Below are 25326 nucleotides of genomic sequence, written 5' to 3'. Positions count from 1 at the left end.
GTACACAGTGACCTGCCTCACCTACCATCTCTCATACTGATTATTTAGCTCCGAACAGCAGGGTGTTGGATTTGCATGTGCGAGTGCGTTGCAGTGAGTGAATGAACGAGAGAGAGGAAAGGCAGAGGCAGAGGGAACAGATCTGCGAAGCTGGGCCCCCCTCCAAAGACGAAATATCACAGCATAACCGCAGCTATCAAAGCATGCCACTCTTCAATAACTCAGATGTATCAGGATATCAAGTGCCTGACAGATGCGAAGAGAGTAAAAGAGCATGTGGAGATGAGGAGAGATGGTTTATGAGAGAGAAAATATACTGAATCTGAGACCCTGTATGTGCACACACATGCAAAGGAGTTCTGAGTTAAGTTTTGACAATGTGACATGCCATTCTTCATTCATTCTCACATGTAAATGAAGTGAGAAAGAGAAACGAACGGAGAGGGAGAGACTCCTGAGGATGGTCGCAGCTTAAATCTAAATCTAGGTGACAGGCTGACTTGTTTGTATTTGGTTAAGGCAGAGGGGAGGGGGAGTTGTGCGTATGTGTAAATATGTGTGTGTGTATGTGTGTGTATTTGTGTGTTTTTAACCCACAGGGGGTTAGATATAAAGATGTACTTTGCTGAAATGTCACACATGTTTATGCTTTCATCAGGATGTGTAACTTTCAGGGCTTTTGCCTCGGGGAGGATCCATCATATTTCATTAACACTTTTCATGCATATGCAGACATGGGTACATGTGCAGTGTGTGCACGCATACACACACACACACACACACACACAAAGGAACAGAGGAGAAGTAAAGGGTACCTAATCCCACCTCTGTGTGAGCATCGCTCCGAGTCCTGCTGTCAGTCTAAAAATCAAAAAAAAAAAAAAAACACCAAATGGATCACGCGTCAGTGCAGAACTGTTTTCCACACAAAGTCTTTAAAAGATGACTTCTGTAATAGCAGTATTGATCCCAGTTCAGTGGTTTTACATAGACTATAATGAATGACAGCCACAGAGCATCTTGCAAGATGTGCCCATAGCAAGTTGTAGTGTGACACAAGTGTCAGACATAGGAAAGACAATTGTTATTAAAAAAATGGTACAACGCAACCACATAAACAGATTATATTAAAGTAATTTGTGAATGTGTACATGTATCATAATAGGAACATAATTTGTGTCTGAGAAGTAATTAAAGGCAGTTATTAGCAGATAAAATGAACAGGTTCTTACTGGAGGTGACAGGAGGCGACAACATTAGTGGCAACAGAAACGGTCAGTGAAGCTCCAAAATTCCTCTTGTTTTTGTTTGCCTGTGACAATTTTGTAGCTTTACTTATCTATTTAATTATTCATTTTTGTACTTTTGCAGTAGCTGGTGGAAGAGGAAAACAAGCTTGCACTGAGGTGGAATAATCTACAGCTTGATTAAACAGTGAAGGCTGTGGTAAATGACTCAGAACTTAAACATTTGATGTTATAAAGTGAGCTCTGTTTGTCAATATGACATAAAATAGTTCAAATTTAACATGTTAAATGCTATTTTGGTATCTGTAGGTCCCTCTGGCAAAACAGTTCTCGACACCTGTCCATGCACATTGTTCATACATTAAATGAGCATGTGTAGGTGTTTCTTACAGTCTTCCTTGCCTTTTCTTGATAAACGCACTTTATTTAATTTGTGGCAAGTCAGTGTTATGGTCACCACACTATAATACATGCTGCGACACAGTAGATCCTATGGAGCTGATAATGCAACCCAATGCAATGTCACCAGACAGAGTGAGACATAAATTGTAATCGAGTGTATAAATTATAACCTAAACTATACAGACAAAAGTACAGGCAACAGTTTGGTGAAGGTCCGTTTCTATTCCAGCATGACTGTGCCCCAGGGCACAAAGCAAAGTCCATAAAGACATGGCTGGATGAGTTTGGTGAGAAAGAACTTGACTGGCCCACACAGAGACCTGACCTCAACCCCATCCAACACCTTTGGGATGAACTGGAACAGAGATTGTGAGCCAGGTCTTCTGGTCCAATATCAGTGTCTGACCTCACAAATGCTCTACTGCATGAATGGGCAAAAACTCCCACAGAAACACTCCAAAATCCTGTGGAAAGCCTTCCCAGAGGAGTGGAAGCTGTTACAGCTGCAAAGCTGTCTGTGTATTTAGAATGTGATTTCATTAAAGTCCCTGTTGGTGTAATGGTCAGTTCTCCCAATATTTTTGTATGGCTAAAACATTACTTGTTACTAAAGAGGTGAAATATGACTGCAGACAAAAATGAAATCCTCAAATTACTACATGCATTTGGCTGCCGCTTTTTCAGCTACATCATCTCCTCATGGTACCTGACTGGAGAAGAAGTGATCACCTGTCTATCTTGTTGGCCCTATTAGTCACATAAAAGTAGTAAAATGCACAAGATCCTTATTTTCATCTGCCAGCTATTTGGAATTCATTAGATATGTGCAAAATTTGAATGGAAACTCAACTAGTGTGAGGCATTTCTAAAATCAACATTTTCCAAGTTGATTCTTGTGGTGAACAATTGTCCACACAGAAAATACCTTTTGATTGAGATTGGCTGCACACTTGATGTTGTGAGATGAAGTAAGATTTGTTTTTCACAGCTGATTCAGCCATCTCTGTACTGTAGACCAAAGGAAACGTATTCCCATGATGAAGTTTGGAACATCCTCTCATCACGAGAGTCACCATTCCTAACTCAGAAAAATCTATGATGAAGATTTCTCATATGTTTCTCACATTGTATTCCCTTTTCTTGCTTTTTTTATTGATGAAAGTGATAAATGTCATGTCAATCTCATCATAGGGCACAAGAATGGATTGACAGGCCTGTAATATAACTAAAGCCAGTTATTACCTGATTGTACAAGAGCATCAATCATGCAAAAGTCATGGACTAAATGAATTTAAACTTTGCCTTTTACAATCACAGCGACATTTATCTGTCCTCCATTAACACTTAATCCACTGCAGCCTATGATTTCACAGATGTGAAATGATGAGACTTTCAACCCAAAACGTATGCCTGTCAAACAGCCACTTCCACACCATTTCTTCTCCATCCCACTAATGCAAGCTAAATGTGAAGACCAACCATCGGAGACAACTCCTTACTGCAGACAGCCAGTAGCCGACGTGTACACTTAGCTATGGAGAAATGCATTGAGCGGATACAAATCAAACCCAAAAATCATACATCAGTGTGAACTGAGGAGTTGATAAGAGGATCTGCTGTACACTTTATTCCTCCAGACTCCCCTCCGGCTCCACTGGACTGAAGTTGGACTGATACTGACCCTGTTCAACCTCTGGTAAACTCTGTGAATCTCTCAACACAGGTGGAGGTGGGAGGTGATGGTAGCACTGGCAGGAGGAGAAAGGGGAAAAGAGGCCAGAGGAGCTGGAGCAAGTCAAGCTGACATAGTTTCAGTGTATTCTCAATATTGTGAATAATGAAAGATGGGCTGTTTCTCATGGATGTTGTCTTCATTCATTTTTAACTGGTTCAAGTTACACAGTAGTGCCCTCCTTCTTTTCCTCTGTGTGTGCCTGCCTGGGTGCAGGCATGTATTTAATGTGACAAACTCACCTTTCAGTTGAGGTCACAAAAAAACAAGCAGGTTAATGGCTTACTGCTAATTGTTTTTTGATTGCTGGGGGCAATCCATAATTCCTTAAAACAGAACACACATTGGCCTGCACATTCATTCTTTCTTGTGTTGCTTCTTTGGCTGTGATTTAGTGAAAAAAAAAAGTAATGACTTTATGGATTCATAAAAAACTGACTTAAGCTTTAACATTGCAAAACATACTTGATTTAATTGCTTTGATCACAGCTACCAACTGAGAAGCTCAGAGGCTCATAAAATCACCCCAATTACTGTCACAGTGTTGCTTGGGGATGTGTCTCTTGATGACTCTGCCAAGACACCCTTGACTCTCTGGTTTATCACATTTTCATGCTTACAACCCAAAAATGAGCAGCGGATGTTGTTGGCTTTATAGAGTGGATTATCCCTTTATAGGACTGGGCAGCAGAATGCCCAAACACAAGGCTGAAAGCAAGGACACAGTAGGAACTCCAGTCCTCTGTGTGCTCTCTGGGCCTTGTCAATATAGCTAACTGCATTACATTAGTTCATATGGTCAGACACACTGCTGATGAAACCCTCTAACCTCCACCTCTGCCTTAACTCACAGCGTGTGTGTCCATGTGTGTTTGAGAGACAAAGTGTGTTTCCTTGTCTACGTGTGCTCGGGTTGGTGAGTGAGGGCTGCCTGGGGCTCATTGTTCATCTCAGTGGGTATAAATAGAAAAATAGAGAGCAAGGAATCTAAGAGCATCATAGTGAGTCTGTGGGGTGGAGAGGCTGCTCAGAGCTAAAAACAAACAAAAAACAAACAAACAAACAAAAACTCTGATCTGATAGGTGCATAGGCTGCAGGATTCAAAGCTGAACAAATATTGACTCTAATAGCAAATTTGGTTTGATTAATAATATCAGATGTACTTGTAGTCAATAGGATTTGTGAAGAAACTGTTACAGCATAATGATAAATCTGAATGGTAAATGGATTTGGATATATATATATGAATACACACACATCACATTTCCAACATGTGATGTAAGTGGAGTCCAAAACCACTGCCTTGCTCTCCCTGTCACTACTCCCATTACTATATAAAGGAGCCCTGAGAGGTGCGCGGTTGCACAAGAGTAACTTTTGCATCTATACAATGTGACACCTGGACGCTCGAATAAAATGTGAAAGGGTAAAGCTCTAAACAGGGAGTGATAGCAAATAGCACTTTTTGATGTGATCACAGGGCAAAATATGGTGTATTTTATGGACACAGACATTATGCTATGAGAATCGAAAACATACCTGGACGTCACCACACCTGGTGTCCATATCACTGCTCCTCAAAGAAGGAAAATGCACCTGGAGGACAGAGAGAAACAGCGAGGGGGGAGGGGAAGAGGCATAGCATTAAGAAAAAGCACTTGTCAGGTAGACCATTAGAGTACCATTACAATACCAATCTCTGCTCCCCATCTTTCCCTCTTAGTGTGTGTGTGTGTGTGTGTAATTCTCTTTGTATGCCTCTAGTCACCAGAGGGAAGATGAGATCATTACCTGTGACTGCGAGGCTAATGTCACACATAGCCTCAAAACACACATAGGCACATGTACACACATGCACATGCTCTCTCACACACACACACACTTGCACAGGCAGACTAAAAGAGGCTAATGTGACTCTGCCTCAGTAACAAAACTACAGCGACCGCGGGGCTCGTCTCCACTTGGATGAGGCAGCCTGTTTTACAACCTGCTTCCAACACCGGCAGACAGGAGAAACAAGAGGATAGAGAGAAGAGGGGGAAATGACAGAAGGATGAATAGAGGGGCATCTAATTGGAAACATGGTGGGAGTGAACAGCCATCTCTCTCTCTCTCTTTCTGAGGAAGCAAAAAAAGCCACGCTGCTCTGTGCAGAGTGAAAAAGGTACAGCTGCAGACATAACGTATGGCTCGGAATAAGCTCATTAGTGGTGGTGGGACTGTGAATGACAGATAAGGGGAGATGTAGAGGGGGATGAGGGAGGGGTGGAAATGGGTCAGAAGGTTTGGATGTCTGGCCTGGCCTCTAATTAACTTCTCCATCAGTCCTATATGCTCTTACTTGCATATTACCTTCACAATACTGCTATAACATGACACCGTCTGCAGTGTGTGTGTAAAGACAGGAACAATGCTTCCCTGTCATTTGGAGAAGTTGCTGTGGCTTTTTAAACTTGTAGGTTCCAATTAACTTGTTCAGTTCAGTTCCAGTGTTTCATTTTAAACTTGTGCTCCCGAAAGGAAGTTAGATCAAGTTTGCTTTTCCACCTGCTCGGGCCACACGCAACACAGCGCAGAAATTTCAGCGGTTGCGAGTCAGTTCAACTGCCTGTGCAACTATAAGACCCTTCTATACATAAATCTGTGCAGACGTTTATGTGTAACTTCAGTGAAGTGTAATTGCCACATAATCTTTCAAAGACTGCAAAGTGAGTGTGGTGGTGGTAATATCACAGAAGCTTATCCAGAGTCTCCATTACTTTATGAATCTGGTGAGTTATTGTAATACACACCATTAATATACCATGGCTTATTAAAGGCTTCAATTATGAACAATAATGTGATATGAAATCACTCTCCTCACTCTTTCTAACATGTTAATATATGTGCCTCTCCTTCATGTCGTCTGTTCCCAGAGGGGAGAGTTAAATGTATAAACTGCAACTATATAGTTATCACTGTTGTGTTTGATAAAAATGCAATTCTCATTCCTGTATGGCATGAAAATACAGTTGGAGGCGCACTCTGTGTTTATACTAGTGCTGTTTGGATGCACAGCAACAAACTGTGTCAGCAGCAGTTTCACCCCCCACACTGAACTACATGTGTTACTGCTACTGCCTCCCCTTCCCCAGTCACCCTGTGTTTTCTCACTCTCTAATTGTCTCTTTCAGTCTCATTTTGTTTTCTGTTTCAATTACTTAAGTGTCACATTAGCATCACGGGTAAGCACAAACAGTAGTAACAGTGCAATTTGCAAAACGTGCGATTTCACCCACTCTCTTTCACACCACCTCTCTTGCCCTCTCTCTCACCTCCCATACATGCACACCCACTGTGTGACCCTCTCACAATCATGTTGCAATCATGTGAAAAACCAAAGGAATATTAAATATTAACTGCACATTTATTCTAGACAAGCCAAATATGAGATAAATTAATCATGGCGTACAAGGCTGTCTAGATTCTTATCTTTTATCTTTATCTGCCATCATGTGCTATGAGGATGCTTGGCAGGAAATTAATAGTGGCCAATGAAAGACCGATGTGTGTTCTGCATGTATATATGAGTGTGTGTGTGTGTGTGTATGGTGTGCAATGACCTGTCCTGTCACTAAATGTTACATGATACCACTCATTTATCCCACAAATGTGTCTCTGAAAGAAAACACATTCATTTAAAGCAGCACTGTAAAATTTCTTTTAATGTGGGAGTCAATGTATTAGTCACAGAAGATAGCGCTGACTTTGGAGGGGAGTGTTCTAATGCCTGGGAGAACGACCCTGACGATGTTATCATGGAGCAATCTTAGCTTTGTGCTGGGAGACTACAAATTTAATGATAAAAAACCTGTGATACAAACTGTTGATGAGGATGTTGGAGTTTACCAGACAAATGATGCTACTGAGTTGCATTATGGGAAGTGTAGGACTGCATTTTAAGCCGCTGCCAATTGAGTTTTGACTATTATGTTTAATATCGGTCTCATGGAAATCCTCCAACTTCATGAAGTTCAGCATTTCAAAATGCATTATTCATGACAACAAAAGTTTACCCCAAACTGCCTTAAAAGCATATTGATGAGCAAGAGGAGAGCAGAAGAAACTCAATGAGTCTCTTTTGAATGGAGCAGCACTACTTTGATTCAGGAATGATTCTCTCTTAACCATCTCTCTTTCTCTCTCTTCATCTCTCTCTGCCGCCTTTATCTCTCCATCTCTCACGCTTGATGGCCCCCCTGCATGCTCCTAATAACCCATGATGAGTCCTCCACACTTGAGCACCCTCCCATCAGACACCCACTGAGACTCACACGCACACAAACACACACACACACACACACACACACACACCATCTACCCCTCTGTGTTGGACATAGAGGGGTGTGGATGATGACAGCCATCAGCAGGGCAATTAATGGACCCGTCCCCTGGTTACAATACAACAGAGAAAAGAAGCAGAAAAACAACATTAGCCAACATGGCTGAGAATCCTAACTGTATAATTGGCCTTGCACGCTGCTTCCCACTTGGGCCAAAAAACCCAATAGTATAACCAGCAGTGATGCAGAGTAGTTGTGAAGGAGGGAGATCAGGGAGAGATAAAGTGGAGAGACAAGTGGAATAAAAGCAAGTACAGGAAAACACACACAGTTCAAAGATAAGAATGCTGAAAAAAGTGAAGATGTGAAGACATAAAACAGCCTTGTAATAATAACAAGCCCAGGTATGGCTCTGCTTTACACACACAAAAAAAGGAGAGACCAGGAAAGGGGGGAGCAGCAGAGCCAAGTATGCATGGAGAGAGTGATGGAGGTAACACATAGAAGTGAGAGAGAGTCATAAAGGAGAGGTGGACGAAGGGAGGGAGAGGAGAGTGGTGTAGACACAGGACCATGCTCGTAGCATACTGATGCTGCTGTAAGACATGCAGTCAGCGTGGCCTCGGCAAAGCAACCAAGCATGCTTTGCAGAGGGATGGGCTGCCTCACAACAATGTATGTGCACTTTTCATATGTGCCTGCATTCTTGATTATCATGTTGTGTCAAAGTAATATAGCAAGGGACAGATGGGACTACGGAGGAACATGCACTTTATGTGAGCATGCGAGTGTGTGTTTCTGAGTTTGTATGTGTGTAAACGTGTGTTTGTGTGAGCAGTGTGTGCTGCAGTGGGAGGTGGGTTTTTCATTATGCTGTGTGTGTCTCCTCCTGCAAAGCCTCTGTTATCATAACACAGAGCGGCGGCAGCTCCTGCACTGGCTCTGTTACCATACCTCAACCCCATGGGAGCTCCTATAGCACATTCTGCTCCTCAAGGACGGTATACCAGAGCTCGAGCAGAAACACAGACCACCACGCCCCATCACAAGCAGCTCAACTTGTGAACTCCTGCTGGTTGACGTACATAAAGAAAGTAAGTCTCTGGATTTGTCTCTACTCACCCTGAATGTTAAAGCAGTAAAAATGTTAGGTTCCATTTTGTTCTAATTAATTGTATGCGCCTTTTTATTATATGGAAAAGGAGCAGGAAGGAGAGTACAAAATATGAAAGGAAAAAAAACAAACAAGGAAGTGAATCCTATTTTTAAAGTATCTGTCATTCTTTACGTCAGCATCAGTTTGAATTACATTTGAAATTCTCAGTAAAATGACAGGAATTCACTCAGATATTATTAGAACTGCTCCCAACTGTAAAGTATAACCAGAAGGCTGTCTGTACAATCTCCATTTCTCTTCTCCCTCTGTTTGACTCTGTCCAGGAGACAACAGGAGGCCTGCTCTTCCTTTGTGTCTCACTCAATCCCTCATCTTTAGCCATCTCTCAGAAAAAAGATCCAGAAATGGATCACACTCATTAGCAGAGATGAGAACAGCTTGCAGGGGGTACAAAAAGTGTATTTTTCTGCATTTCTAAAAGTGTGCCACATTGTGAAAAATGAGAGGAAAATCAAAAAGAAAAGCGAAAATGCTCAGCAATGTTCTCCTCCATGTTTAATGAAAGAGAATGAGAGGAGCTGTCGCTTTCTGTCTCCCACTGCTCCACCACAACCTGATTACTGTCTGATGATGATGGCACTACTTCCTGACATCTAATTGAAATAATTGTGTGTAATCACTTTAAAAGACTGGCAGGAGACATGCAAGCGCTGAGAAGTAGTTAAGAAAGGCAACAGCATTTTAATTGAATCTTAGCAGATGCATCCGATTCCATCAAACAAGTCTAAAACCACCAGGAGACAGGCAGAGACACAGCGGTGGCACAGTTCAATTGAGAGATGAATAGAGGAGTAATGGGTTTAGGGGCTGTGAAAGAAGGCAGGGTTTAGGTGGATATGCTTCAGCCATTCTCACATACTCGCACACTTTATCCCACATAATCTGTAAGAAATCTTCAGTGTACCACACTGTATCCAGGTTGACTTTCCCAGAAACTGATCTTTAATACAGCATTTCACATAAACAACCCAAGTGAGGATTTTCTACCATTACAGCCGAGGTTCTAAAAACAACCTTTTCTGGCGTCGGCAGCACCAAAGCCTTGTGATCACAAGGCAAAGACACCTTGTGGGTTTTCCTGGGATGGATTTTTGAGTACAATGCTCAGTCAGAACCTCCACGAACAGCCGTCGCTGTTTTGCGGGCCTGTGCGCCACGGGGCCACTCTGTGGGTTTCTGAAGGCCCATATCACACAGAGAGCCCAGACCAGGGAGAGCCTGTCCACAGCCATTTCCCTACTCTTTAATCTCAGCAGCCGACTGGAGAGAACGGCGCTGCACATTCCATTAATGTAAAGTGGGGCTTGAAGGCCTATAATTTATTGGCTCTGCAGGCTCGCCTCCCCTCATCTCACTCATACTGGCTCCCAGCCACCAAATACTCCCCCTGATACCTGCCGACGTGCAGCACCCTGCGCACAGTGTTTTTACGCTATTTCACTTTCTTTCTCCCTTTACCTCTCCCTCCAACCATACTCCTGTCTGTTTACCTCTCCTTGTTCCTCCCTGTCCACTCCTTCTCTTTTTGCCTCAGTATCTCTCTCAATAGTTCTCTTAATTTACATATCATGCATACATATAAATATTTCCTTTGCAGAACCCAATTTCACCTAGAATTATGGCAGCATTTCTTCCTAGTTGTTCCCAAAACTTCTGCTATAAAAGGAGCCGAGGATGATGCGAGGAGTGCAGCTCCGTATGATTCTTCATCACTGATTTAATGGACACACTCTCTGAGCCACTGACAGAAGAATTGCCTGCTGATAGAGACATTAAACACAAAAATCTGTTTTTCTCTGTTGATCCACCTCTAATTCCGTTCCCTCCCCCCATCCTTTTCTTTTCTCAGTCTGAACTAATTGACATGGTCTGAGCTGCTATAGTAAGGGTCCTCCTGACCATTAAGCTGCCAGAATGCCAGATAGTACCAGGTCAGAACAGGTCAAAATGAAGGACAAGCTGGTAAGAGTTGGACAGGAAGGGCGGGGTTAGTACCACTGAATGCTAAACCAAACAGTACTGAAAATAACTGACTTCACAAAACACAACAGTTATTCCCTCCAAGCAACAATGAACATTTAGTTCAAAGAAACGTTATGGTACACAGAAAACAGGAAAAGTAGAGGAGAAGTAAATTTTTGTACTGAAAATTGCATTTTTCAAAGATACCATAACAGGAACACAGTGGATCACAGAAGGCTCCCATATGATCCATCTTAAAGGTGCTGATGTAGTTTTTAGTAGTTTAAGGTGAGCCAGTACTGCAGTTACAATTAGTGAAGTCAGTTAACACATGACTGGTACATCCTGGTGTTTCAGGGGAAAACAGACTCATCCATCATCACATAGACATGGATTACATACCCAGCAATGCTGATTCTGGCTCTACGGAGCTCTTCATCTTCGTTGTTCCTTGTTTCACCCCCCTTAGATTTTAAGTGTTACAGGAACAGAACTACACTAAACTACTCACTGTATCAAGACCCGGCAGTTACATTGGCTATATACTACTGTAAATGTTTTCTAATTTAAAGTCACTGGTGTGTTGTGATGTGATGTTGTGTGGTGTTGTACAAGTACAAAATGTGTATTGTAATGCTATGGAATTAAGATTTCATTGGGGAAATGTACAATCTAATTAAAGAGGCATTTTTTTTCTATATGAAGAAAATCAATATTAATACCAAGATAAAGAACCTCTCTGGGATATTTAATGAAGGAACTTCGGCACTACTATTTTTCGAACAGCGTTTACTTGATTTGTTTCATTAGTTTGGTTATTTCATCAGTATCAGTTGCTGTAGTAGTTAGGTTTAACTACATTGTCATGTTGAATATCATTTTAATGGATAAACTTCCAACTTTCAGAGACTATTATCATTTCTGTGAGATTATTCGATGATTTGAATGTGATGGATAATCGGATTTTGTTGGTTGAAACCAAGAGCTGTGATAGGCTTCTCCATATTAAATACCAATGGTGATGTATGTTTTTTTTAAATAAATACATATGGGCCATAGGATATTATTTGTGGCACTACACAATAACAGAAACACACAATAATAGCAGGATATCTCTTATCTTACTACTGAGACCTTTCCCCCAATCCTGATACTCCAGATCATATTGGAGATAATGTCCAACAAATTTCCAAACAAATCCGGGCAATTTCAGATAAACTGATAGATAAATACCTTAAGATTTTTTTTTTTTATTGAGAAAAAAGAAAGAGTCTGAAATTGCAACAGAAAACTAAGGGTGGATAAGATCAGTTACACATACAGATGAAATCACAAAACAAATTTACAAGCACCCCAAGTGGTTTTGTCTGTGTGCAGCGCTTAGTGTAATGTAGTGTGGAACTGAATTATAGAAGGGGAACAACTGAACTAGGACTTGTTAGAATATCAGAATAACAAGAGGAAGATATGAGCCACACGCTGTGGGTTAATGGTATTTAAAACAATTAATCGATGTGGATTTCTCCTCACATTTCCAGTGTTCAAATGCATGTGAAAAAGTATCTCCAATATGTCTCTTAAAACCAGAATTTGTAGACTCACTAAGTGATAATTAAATGAAAACAAAATTGTATATAAAATTAGTGAGACTATCAAGTAAGCAAGCTGTGCAATATTTATGAGCTGATTAAACTGCGTACACGGTCAGAGAGGAGTCGAGAGAGGATTGTGATTGGCCAGTGGGCTGGCGCTTACTTATTCATGATGGGCTAGACGTCTCTCTCTGTAAATTATTTAGACCTTTTTTGTGTGTGTATGTGTGTGTGGGTATGTGTTTGAGAGTAGTGTGTGAGTAAATTATTAAGGCTGTGTGTATACAGACACAGTAGGGATCCTCTTTAGAGGGGTCACTGACCATGCTGTTGAAATAACATTACTATATTGCCACTTTGTGCTCCATGTGCACCTTTGTGTAAATCCATCAGTGAGAGGGGTTTTCTATTTAGTGAATGGATCCTTGGGGACGTATTGTGGACAAAGAGGCCAAACTGATACTGAGATAAAGGCTGAATGAAACAGAGACAGACAGGGGAAAGAAAAAGAAAAAAACAGAACAGACCATTTCTGTCCATTTGCTTACTATGACACGCTTTTACCTTCTTTCCACCTCAGAGGGATATGAGTGCATGATGGAAATGCCTTTTCATTATGAGAGTATTGTCAGGACTGACTGTAGGGGTCCTGAGAGAGGGTTAACATGTGAAATAGCTATGCTAAACCTTATGCTAATTGCATTTCTGAATGCATGTTAGCACAGTGTGAGCTATTTCACAGCAAACAGCCATGGCCTAAGCTGTGAATAATGACCACTTCAGCTTCTGCAAGGAAATGTAAGCACCGCGCTGCTGATAGACAGGGTTAGTGGGCGGTTTGGAGAGAGGAGAGCGAAGAGTGATAAAGAGAGGGGAGAGGCGGCAGAGAGAGGAAGAGGAGGATGAGGAAGGGCAGAAAGAAGGTATGACAGGTTTCTGCATAATTACTCACAAATGTCTCACCACTCTCAACCCCTGAGTAATATTCATCTGACAGAGGAGACAGAGAGAGATGGCAAAATACATGTCTTGTGGCTGCATTACATCACGGATGATTGAGTCCACTGTCTGCTGAAGAATCTCTGTCTCTTTTACAACAGATTTCTGTTATTTTTTCAACAGCAGTACAAAATGCTGAGCCTAAAGAAGCCCTCGCTCTTTGATTCTGAGGCACCCACAAATTCAGTAAAGCTGACATCTAACAGTGTTTCAGATGGTTCAAGTTTTTCTCCCATTAAGCTCCTTTAGCTTTGTTTTGAAGCTGCATTGGAACTGACAATAGCACTGTGTTCAAAAAGTACAGTCTCCACATCCATTACAATGAAACCAATGCATTGTTGCAGAAAACATCAACAGCGCTAGCAAAAAATAAAACAAAAAGCAATCAGGCAGAAAAGTTAACCCTTACACAATAGAAATCCATTTAACTGCATGCAATAGCTGGAATACCTCATAGTAAATAGAGTGTCCTGATAAAGAAGATAAGCTTCTAGATACAATGCTGTGCAGTGTCATGTTATCTGATCGTTTGGCTTGTCTTGCTGGAAAAATGCAACTTAAAAATGCTCTAACTAATCACACAAGGAAAATATTAAGTATACTCAACATCTTCCTTCAAGATCAAGGATTCTAAACTTTCTCACTGTCTTGAGGTAAAGCTACACAAAAATGGCTCTAGTTCATTTGTTATGTAAAGAGAGGAGAAGAGGTTGAGACTGTATACACCTCTCCTCCTGAACCCTCTCTCCCTTCTCTCTTTAATATATCTAGACCTCCCTACTCACTGTAGAAGAATCACACAATGCATGCACTGAGTGAGTCTATTTTTTGATTTAAAAAAAATATGGGTAAACTTTTTTCAGCTCAAATCTGGCAACTGTCAGCTTCAGATGTTGGAAGTTGCCAACACTTGAATGTATAGTCTCTTTTTTAACTGACTAAATATTCATTGTGATGGATTACTTATCTCAAGCTTGAATCTGAGTGTGAGTGGATTTTAATGATCAGTAGCGATGTATAGTAAAGGGAATGCACATTGAAGTTGACAAGGAAAAATATTCCACGTCATCCTTTTGGTTCTTTGGTAGTAGGTTTGGGGTGAGGACCCATGTGCCTAATGTGTGGTACTGTTTATCATTTGAGGGGATGTGTGGTTGCTCATGTGTTAGCAGGAGAAGGACAGAGAGGATGGATGGAGGAAATGCAGCGGGGCCTTTAAACCCTTCCTCTGGGACAATCCTCAACATTCATCTGGATGGTGATCATTACAGATAGATGGTAGTTGCACCCTGCTCTCCTGTGTCACCTTAGCACAGATGTTCTCCTGTCACTGCCTGGTCTCCTTTGCACCTCTCCTCTTGATTCACCACAAACTCTCCAGAGAATACCTCACCGTAATGAGGAACATATACTGGGACCCTAAAACAACCTCCTATGCTGCCACCCCCTCCCACCCCAACCCCTTTTGCTATGCTCATTCATTTTCCATTTTTCTGCTCCATCTGCCATCCACCTCCCCCACGTCTGTTCCTGAATCAGCTTTCCTTGTTTGTTCCTATTTCCTCTGTTTTCTGTCTCCATTCTGGCCAGGGAGTGATATTAGAACCTGCAGAGTATCTTACACCTGGAGGAAACATGTCTGTGCAGATGCTGCCTTCATATTAATAGAGTAGCAAGGGGTCCTCGTGGGCACAGACAGAGTGGACTCACCCAAAGGCGAGAGCAGATTTAACATATTCTGCAGGAGAGATGATTCATCTCTCGCTATTTTAAAGGAGAACAGCCTAGTGAAAGTGAACACTTCATATGTGGACCCACTGCCAAAGAGCTATTAGGGAAAGCTGTGTCACTGCACTTACAAACACTCACACAATGTAAACAGGCTAATGTTAATGAAAAGGGGCAGACTGACTTCTTATGGCTACCATTTAGCATTTAGCCTAGTGCTGAGGTAACAGCCGCTGTCATGGGAATGCTAATGAAGCTAAGGAAAATAAAGCCTGGTTAATGAGTGCTTCGAGATAAGAGGCGAGTACACACATGTACACACACACACACACACTGTGACAGGCTCTTCTCCTTCGACACTAATTAGACAGGAAGGACTATATGTGGAGGAAGAGCTAACTAACCGTCCACATCAATACTGCATCGTGCGAGCCTGTCTCGGCCATTGGCCTCAAAGCCACAGAGGGAGGAGGTGGTGGAGAGGAGATGGAGGAAAGAGAAGAATTAGAGAGAGGGCAAGACATGGAGTGCAGAGAAAAACGAATCTGCAGGAAAGGGTATGATTTCACACCAATGAATTAATACAGTAATCACACATTGGCTCATACTTTGGAATTCATATACATGCATACATGCTTGCACAGACACACAGGTATACCCATGTATAAGTGATATACATCATATACATCAGCTAACTTTGCTTTGTAAGAAGGTAATGTCAATGAGATTATACTTTGTATGCACATAACAAGGGTTAGTTTTTTCAAGTTTTTATGTAGTACCATTGTACTTGCCAAATTTACAGGTCTGGTCATAAACCAATCGCAAAAGATGATGATGAAGACAACACACGGTGAAAAGTCTGGGGATTACTAAAAACATGAGGATTCATCATCAAGAAACACAAATATCTCTCAATTTTTTTTGCAAATTTCTTGGTGAGAAACATGGTGAGATATTTCATTGTATAGCCTATGCAGATCGACACTACCATCCCTAGAGCCATGCCACTAGCATGGCTAAAATGTCAAAGGCTGACTTGAATAATATTTAGCCAAAACCAGTATCTCTTAAAACCAAGTTTAGTTGCCCCAACAATGCACAAAATACAGGACTAAAACCCTTGACAGGACTCGAACTCCCATCTCTATGACTTCTGTGCCATAAGGTGATCTCACACTGCCTCAGAACACTGGCCAGGTAGGAGCTACATTTCCTATGAAATGTACCTTCTCAAAACAGAGGTTTATAAAGGTATATAAAAACAGTTACAGGGTTGATACAAGCAATGTTAAAACCACATACAGGACCGCCACCAGTTTGGTTTTATCTAAGTTAAAGCCTCATCCTCCAGACATACTCTCCCCACCCCCACCAGACATTCGCTCCCTCCTGTCTCTCAGCCTCCGACACTTCAGGAATACTAACCACTGGGCTTTTCCCCTCCCCGGGCTTGACCTGATATTGCTGCCACTCCTCTTCCACAAGCCCGAGGCGATGGCTGAACTTAAACTAGGTTAGGGATGGGAATGGAAAAAGGTGCAGCGACACCAGATGTACATGATGTAGAGAGGTGTTAGCTTCATAACCATCCAGCAAAGGTTTGGAGAGTGACTACACTCTCCAGTCTGAATCTTTCTCTCTTGCTATCCATCTATCACATCTCTACCTTCCATTTTCTTCCCCTCACTTCCAATCTGTGGTTCTTTTTATCTGTCTCTCCCTCTCTGTATCTCCCTCTCTTCCACACTCTATCTCTCTCATTCTCCATTTCTCACTCTCTCTTGTACAATCAATCAGTTCTGAATTACTCATTTGCTCTGTCTCTCAGTGCTGCATATTCTCTCTGCCACCGAGGACTCCGTTAATTTTCTCCCCTCCCTCGCTCTCTCTTTCTCTATACTCTTCTTGATAGAATCAGATGCTATTTGTCTATTAAGGGACCACAGGGATATTTAATAAAGGGCCTGTAATAACTGTGTGTGGTTGCATGTATGTGTGTGTGTGTTCAAGATCGTGCATTTCCGACCAGGCGGGTGAATATCCTTCCATTCTCCACCTTGATGAGGAAATTAACATGTCCGATGTGGTGGCTGATGAAAAGTCATCTCGACACCGATGGTGAATGTCGCAGTTAATTTTCTATTTAGCTACAGTAACCCTAACCAACTCTAATTGATTAGGTGATCAAAAGTAATTGGTATTAGGCTGTGGCTATGGATTCATTTGTCTTTTATGAATACTAATTGACCCCAGACTGCCCCTGCACCCACGCTTCCCCTGGTCTACAGTGCTTTCCGTTTCTCCGCAGGACTTACTAGACCTGCAAGTCATTGAGTCATTGCACAATCTTCCCATATTCCATACACTCGTCTGTGTGTGTGTGGGGTGGGTGGGGGTGGGGTGCTGTTGTACATCTGCAGGGATATCTTTCCTCCTCTTGTATATGTGTGATTGAGTATTTGTCTTGCACCCCATCCTTGGGGAGAAAATTAAACGTATCTTTTTGACATCCATTGTTTGTGTGTGTTTTAAGCAGAAAGCAGGTTTTTGGGAATATATGCGGGATGAATCTAAATAATCCAAATGAGAATAATTTCCTCCTCTCATATTTGACATTTATGAGGAATAGTTAAAAAAATAGAATTAAAAAACATGTCTCCTCAGTACCCATGCTGAGCCTCTGGCATACAATTCAATCTCACACACACAAACACACACACAGATGCAAATAAACAGATAACCACAAGCCAAACACAAGAATAGAAAATGCATGATTACACATAAAAATTCTTACACATACACATACAGGCCCACATAAGCAAGGTTCACCTCATTAGGTCATAGAGCAGTAAAGAGTAGAGACTGTCACCCCTAGAAATATCCTCCACAAAGCCAGATATTGATCAAAGCTGGTTAGAAAGAGCTATTGATTGAGAATAATTGGAGACTGATTTTAACTTCTTGCTTTGCTGCTTCTCCGCCAGTGAACTATGATCAGACTGGTGGGATTCTCCAAAGAATATTTTCTTTTACAGCTAGGCTGTGTTACCCGACACAGAGATAAGATAACACCAGCACACCCGCAAGGCTAAACTGAACCCTTATCACTGCTTACTTCTTTTCTCTGGCACTGCCTTTATGGCCGAAACACAAAAATCCAAGTACATATACAAGTACATGCACACATACACATACACACACACACACACACACACACACACCCCTCTGGCAGCCCTGCAGAGGCTGAGGCTATAAGGCTGTCATGGCAACCATTCTGCAAAGGTGTGATTGGTCAAGGGAACAACGTGCAGAGAGATGTTTGCTGAGAGGAAGTATGTAAATTCGCTACACATAACAGGAACATGCAGTTCAAACACACAGACACCACAGGGCATACACACATACACACACACACACACACATACACACACAGTCCAGCTGTACTCATGAGACAGAAAAGACATACTCAGAATCAGTGCATCCTAAATACTGAGTAAACAGACAAACATATACTGACAAGTCAGGGCAAAAATTAATTAGTTAAAGCCACGATACAGGAAGTGACAAGCTGGTGTAGATGATCTTCAAAAAAAAAAACAACAAAATGGCCAGACATTTAATTAAAAATATGCAAATGTCGTCGCAGTTTGAAGGCTATCAAATTCAACTTAACTGAAAAAAAATCTTCTCTGACTACATTTCAATTAGAGTCTCAGAAACAGAAGGGAAAGATTTCTTCCAGTTCTCTGAAATCTAACACAGGGTTCGTCTTTGACTATGACAATTGTTCTGGCTCCAGAAGCACACAGACTAGAGATTAAACATCAACATTATTATTTGTGATTAAATCTGTCTAACCTCTCACGGAGCTTGATGAAAGACCCAATGGGAAAATGATTAGTGAGGCATTTTTTTTTTAACAAAATACCATACGTGCACATTTTTAGATTTCTGTAACTATTCATACATGTAAAGGTGCACAAGGATGCGCCAAATGTTCTTCTGCCACACCAAAAAGGCAGTGTGATCATATCTCAGGTCCTTTTCCCCACCGGGTGTCTCCTGTGTCCAATTAGAGAAGAGAGAAAATCAAACTGGTCGGGGCTTGGAGAATGATCGATTACTTTGACCCTGTGTGTGTAACATATATATAACATGTCAGGCTATAAGCTGGGCTAATACATCAGCTAAAACATTTGGTGACCCCGACTTTCCCCAACAGTCCCATGGTGACTGCAACATTTGGGCTGTGGATAGTTTAGCAGACTGGAAATGACAAAACTGTCACTGTGTCATGTAACAACAGTCAGCTTTGTATTGATGATTTAGTCTCATTTTCCCTTTTTGGAACATGTGCATTTATTCAAAGTGGACTTGGAGCTAAGTGGTTCAGTTTACCCAAGTGGGATGAGGTTAAGATCTATGCAAATCAGTAGTCATTCGATATCCACATAGGAGAAGTATAGCACTCTGAATCCTCCAGCCTTACCCTAATTAATCATTCATACATTCACATCTGCATATTGAAATGACCTGAGCCTAAGCCACAGCAAGTGGGGGCAGAGATGTAATGGAAGGATAAGTTGCAGGAAAGAGAAGACTGCAAGAGTGGAAGGAAATTTTGATTTTGTGATTGCTGTAAAAACAGTTTTGTTCTGGAGTCTTGGATTCAAACATCATCATCCAAACAGCGTTGAGGCTAGCAGTTAGCCTGTGACCGCGCAGTGCTGTCTGCATTAGGACTTGGGTCTCCTGGTTACTCAGAAGAAGCTGTGCGCTGTCAGAGCCACAGCACCAAAATCTTTATGGCCACAGCTGACAGGCTCCAACCTCTGCCCTATTAGTGAACACACTGGGAGCTTGTGCTTTCTTTTTTCTGTCTCTGTGTGTCTCATCTGAGAGACTTGATTAGAGCTTCAGGGAACCAGAAGACAAGAGAGCACTGTGACAGACGGAGAGAAAAAAAGACAAAGGGAGAAGAGAGAAGGAGAAGAATGAAAGGGAGAAAAAAAAGGTATTTGAAATATTGAAAAAAATAGACTTGGATGGACTCTACGTATTTATATATTCAAACATGGCCCAGACAACTGCAACAAAGACATAAGAGAAGTATTAAAAAACATTGCACAGATGACAGAAGGAACAAAGATAGAAGTGCAACTGAAGGTGAAGTGCAGGTGGAGGTGAGCGAGTACATCAGAGTCATGTGGTGGGTAGTGAGGCTTGTGGTAACCTGTGTGTTACTGATGCTGTGTATCAACCCCCCTCTCTTATTGCCTACTGGTACCCCCCTGAGCTCACCACACACGAGATAATCCATGCAACCTGGAGGGGCTGTGAGGGGTCAGCAAGTCAGGGTTGGGGTGAGTAGAGGAAAGCTACCTTTGGCTGGCAACTGGGTGAGTTTAGAGGCTCTAAAGGCCATTAAATATTTCTTATGACTGCTGCCGCATGCTGACACAAGCCCTGCATGTGCCTGATGAAGTCTGGAACATAATGCAAGTTGCACAACGTAAATGTTTTGTTCTCTGTGTGTGACAAGTCATTATTTCTTCGTCTCTCCAAAACATCAGCAATAAGACACAACATGTGACATCTATTTGGCTTCAGCCCTCAGCAATAAAACACTACTCTGTGCTTCAATACTGCATAGAATCTTTCTAAAGTGCATGCATTTTCACAATAATACATCCACAAGTCAAATCAAGTTTGTCTCTTTCATTAGGATCAAACATTTGCCAGCAGTCTTAACTTACATGTCAGTTGGGCTTTGTTACAAAATGTAGAAAAGTTAAAGTGTAAATTTGTCTTAGCCCAAGATGATGATTATTTCATTCGTACAACTAACCCTCCAAATACCCAAAACACAAAATTTAATGATAAAAGTGGCTGGAATTTTTAAATCTTGCAAGCAAAATTTCATTTTTGCACAATAAATTCTTTAAATGATTAATAAAGCAAACCAGAACTGTTGGTGATCAATTTTCTGTCTATCAGCTTTCAGCACTATGTTACATATTTGTTTCAGATACATGAAGACACTGATTGTGAAGGGATAAGATCAAAGCAGCTGTGGTTGCGGAGGACACATCCGCAGAGCATAAATCCATACACACACCAAGCATGTTTAAACCTTTAGATTGCAAAGGTTAACTGGAAACTGGGTTGTGAGTGGCTGGGAGTGAGTGGTGAAAGCTGCAGGTGGCGGAGGTCTTGGGGGGGGGGGCCAGGGTAGGAGAGTCAGGCTTGGTTGATGGCTAGGTGGGTTGGCCAGCTGATGAGCAGAGAGGCTGGCTGTCAGTGCGAGCCTGTAATTGAGGGTGGGTGTGAGTTTCCCCCATGGATTCCCTACATTCCCTGGCAGCTGCAGCACAGTACATGCTGTTCACACGGAGCCATAGTGATCATCATCTGCTCCTACAGACTGGACCCCTGAACATCTCTCTATCAGCTGGATCGCACAGATGAAATGTGGTGCATGCACTGGTGAGGCTGGAAGAGTAAGAGAAATGTAATTCAAGTACATTTTGTTCAAATCTATAATGTATAATTCAGATTTTAATGCATAGGCAATGAGCGGCTGTTTGATGTAAGGTGAAGTCGACAGCAAGATTAATATGGACTACTTTCTTTGAAGTAACTGACCTACACGACTACCAAGAAAGAGACACATCGAGGGACTTTTATTTTAAAAAGCCATTTTGTCATGGGATAAAAAAAATCCTTCATTTTCTATTTCGATCCATAGCTGAGTGGTGTGTTTGGTAAAGTGTAGCTCCCTGGGGAGTCTGGGCCTGTGATCTGGCAGTGCTGCAGGTTGAAAGGGAACTCACATCTGCTAGTGCCTCAAATCCACCGCATCAATAAACCAGACTTAAATGTATTTCAGTTTACCATTTGCTCACGCCGCACTGGCATTTTCGAACTCTTTTCAGCTGTCTCTTTCTTTCTTTCTTTCTGTCCCTGCTTCTTGCCTTTTCCATGCCATGTTTTCTTAACTGACAAGGATGGCAGGGCTTGTAGCATTTTATAAACCTGCCATTCTCTGGCTTTCATTCTCTCCCACTCTTGCCCTTTCTAAAAGCGAGAGGATTTATGGCCAACCCCTGCTGTATGCTGTTGACTTGGGGTGATCAGCACACTTTGTCTGGCTGACTGTTCCCTATCCTGTGCACACAGGCACACACACACACACATACACACTGCCAGTTCAAGTAACTCACAATGAAAGCTAGGAACAAATCTTCTGCATGGTAGGTCACCGAGGCCCTGAGGACCCATCATACTTGACACAATCGCCCACAGATGTGGCCTGCCTGTAGAGCACCAAGTGGTCGTAATGGATCCACAGTTTTCAGCAGGAGACGAGGGAGCAGCAGTGGGGTCAGGTTTGGACCGAACCCGAGACATGCTCCACTGGGCCATACAGACGAGCTGCTGTCGCTCTAATTGGCTGCAAAGCAAGAATGAAAGCCTGGTACACTACACTCATATTAGCCCCAGCTTTAAGGACAATAGCAACTGAAAGACCACAACAGCAAAGCAGACAAGAATTAATGATAGCCATTATGGCTGCCAGCAACCACAAACCGTTAATTTCAAACCAGGTTTTTACAAGATGGGTAATTAAGGGCCTGGTACGCCAGGCTGCATCTTCTGGCATGTAATATTTCCACTTTTAGTGTAACACATCTGACAGTGAATTACAATTTTAGATCTCAGCCCCCACCTCTAAACTATCTTGACTATAGCTTTGGGCTATTTGGCAAAAACATTTACGTTCGTTTGGTTTAATGCCTTAAATTAGCCAACATCACACCGCTCTCAGTCTGACCTGTTTAATGCATCCTGACACCAGCGATTCTCTAACAAGCGTCTGACAGTGCGCAGACATGGGCTCAGCAATCCTTCTGTGCTTCTCTACTCCAAAGACTCATATTTTGGTGGGGATATAAAAAAGAGTGGGAGAGCCCAGGAGAGGAGAGCGAGAAAGGAGAAAATGTTTTATGCTAGAGTGAAAGGATTTTAAGTAGTCTGCGTAAAGAGGTGATGTTAATTGCCACTGATTCCTCTTCCTCTCCCTCTCTCAGTTTCTTCTTCATGTGTACGTCGTCTGGCAAACCAATTTCCACAGGCAGCATCAAGGAATTTCTGTGTGCAATCAGATAATAAGCACCAAAACCAGAGAGGCTGAGCTCTGGGTGAAGATAATGGCTGGATTTAAGGAAAATCTCATCATATGCTTTCTTCTTCTCACCTGCAAGCAAATCAGAAATAAAAACAGACAGATGAACAATGACGAAATCCATGTCTGCTTGTGTGCATGCATATATTTATGTATAGTATGCAATAGAATAAAACATGAAAAGAGGAGAGAGAACCAGAGGGAGACGCAGCAGGGGAGTCTCGGCGTTCAGAAAGGAGGAGAAGCAAAGAAATCCTGGAGATGTGATTTTGACAAGTGCACGACATTCACCCACTCTGACAGTCGACTTGGCAAGAATGACGTTGGTGGGAGAGCAGGAATGAATAAACTCCATCTGACACGGTGATGAGCCTTGACCTTTCAGGATGAGAGGAGGATGTAGAGACAGGACTGACACTGCTGTGGGGGTGGCTGAGTGACACAGATGCATGGAGGTAGATGGGTTGCCCTTGTATGCATCTGTTTGTCTGTGTCTCGTCATGAACAAGGACACACACAACTACGCGCTGAGTTACTGTATGTCCAGGTTTGTCAGCCAGAAGCTACATCATCGTCAAGATATGACATGGATCCAGTGGAGTCAGAGAAGGAGCAGGGGGATGTTTAACCCTGCTCAGGGGTCCTGTGTTGGGCTAATAAGGACAGACTCGGCCACCCATCGTCTCTCCGCCACAGGATGCAAATTCAAATGCAGATGAACAAAACTGTGTATGTGCATGTGTACAAAAGAGACAGAAACAACAAAACAAAAAAACTAAAAGACTAAAAAACTTAAAAACTACAACCAGCTGATCATAACTAAAAAAAAAAAGAGGCATTCCTCTCCGCTCAGGTTAAGCCTCCCTGGTTGGCTCTCTTTCCTTCCATCTTTGTCTCTCACTCTGTCGCTCTCATTCTCCTCCTCAGTCTCCTCCTCTGGCCCTCTGGCTGGGAGAGACATAACAGCTAGTGACAGAAGTTAAGTGATTCCCAAACCCGCTGTTCGCGCAAAAAACCCCAGCAGCAAAACACTGTCTTGCGCATGGAAACTCATACATGCACGCACACACCCAAACACATCCACACACACACACAAAGATCAAATGAGGAGACTGTGGAGACAGTTTGTACTGGTCAGTCTGCCAGCATGTACACATATGCATGTGTTTATATTCATATATCCATCCATTTCAGTGTCTCCCAGCAGCCGTTCGTCATAAAAATTTCTTTAAAATTAGCTAGAAGCAAAATCTGATACAGTATGTCTTTTCTTCTTGTGCCACATTGTCTTTGTACACAGACAAATAAGTGTAATATTCTAAATGTCTCTCTTCACTTTTCTTTCCATCTTTCTCTGCTTCTCACTCTGCTCTTGTCTATTTTAACATAGATGTCAACATCAAAGCTTCTGTCTCACTCTTGTCTCCATCGAGAGGTGATGTGTGGGAGTAAATGTCTAGACTAGCCAGCAAGAGTCTGTATCAAGAGAAGTTAAAACCACTTTGTCAGCAGGAGATGTCATACTTCCATATTATGCCATGCTCACACACTCTCACAGGCATGCACATACACACACCATCCAACTCTGGCAGAGTGCAGAAGGTGAGGAAGCAGTAGCGATGGGCATATTTCCTTTAAAGATGCCGATTTTTGCGTTGATTGAGCAGCTCTGCTGCCAAGATCAAACACTTGTGAATAACCAGCTGAAGAGTATCTGATGGCCCCCATTTACGCACAGCCTGGAGAAGCTGATCAAGTGAATTCACAGCTAAAAGAGTGAAATGAGATGCTATGTAAAGAACACACATCTACATGTTCTGTACATGAAAGGAATATCTGCAAATGTGAGTAAGCAGAGTGAAGATAGAAAAGGTTATTTGTCTAATACAACACAACACCGGTGACACTGCTTAGAGCCTTATTGCTTCTCAATAAAAGCACTGAGCTTCCTTGCAGAGGTGCGCCAACTGCATTTT

The 25326-nt window shown here is 42.1% G+C and overlaps 1 protein-coding gene across 1 annotated transcript in view; it reads right to left on the bottom strand.

The window, feature by feature from the left end:
- The window catches only part of dab1a (DAB adaptor protein 1a), a 179401-nt gene that overhangs the window by 74099 nt on the left and 79976 nt on the right, over positions 1-25326 (bottom strand). The window contains exon 3 of the mRNA XM_046390847.1: positions 4922-4978. The gene's annotated coding sequence lies outside the window, so the exon portion shown is untranslated. The remainder of the gene's footprint in view (positions 1-4921; positions 4979-25326) is intronic.

Source organism: Scatophagus argus, chromosome 6 (assembly GCF_020382885.2).
Source record: "Scatophagus argus isolate fScaArg1 chromosome 6, fScaArg1.pri, whole genome shotgun sequence".
Taxonomy (NCBI): Eukaryota; Metazoa; Chordata; class Actinopteri; family Scatophagidae; genus Scatophagus; species Scatophagus argus.
Note: the sequence above shows the minus strand (reverse complement) of the source record. Positions and strands in the feature narration are given on the sequence as shown.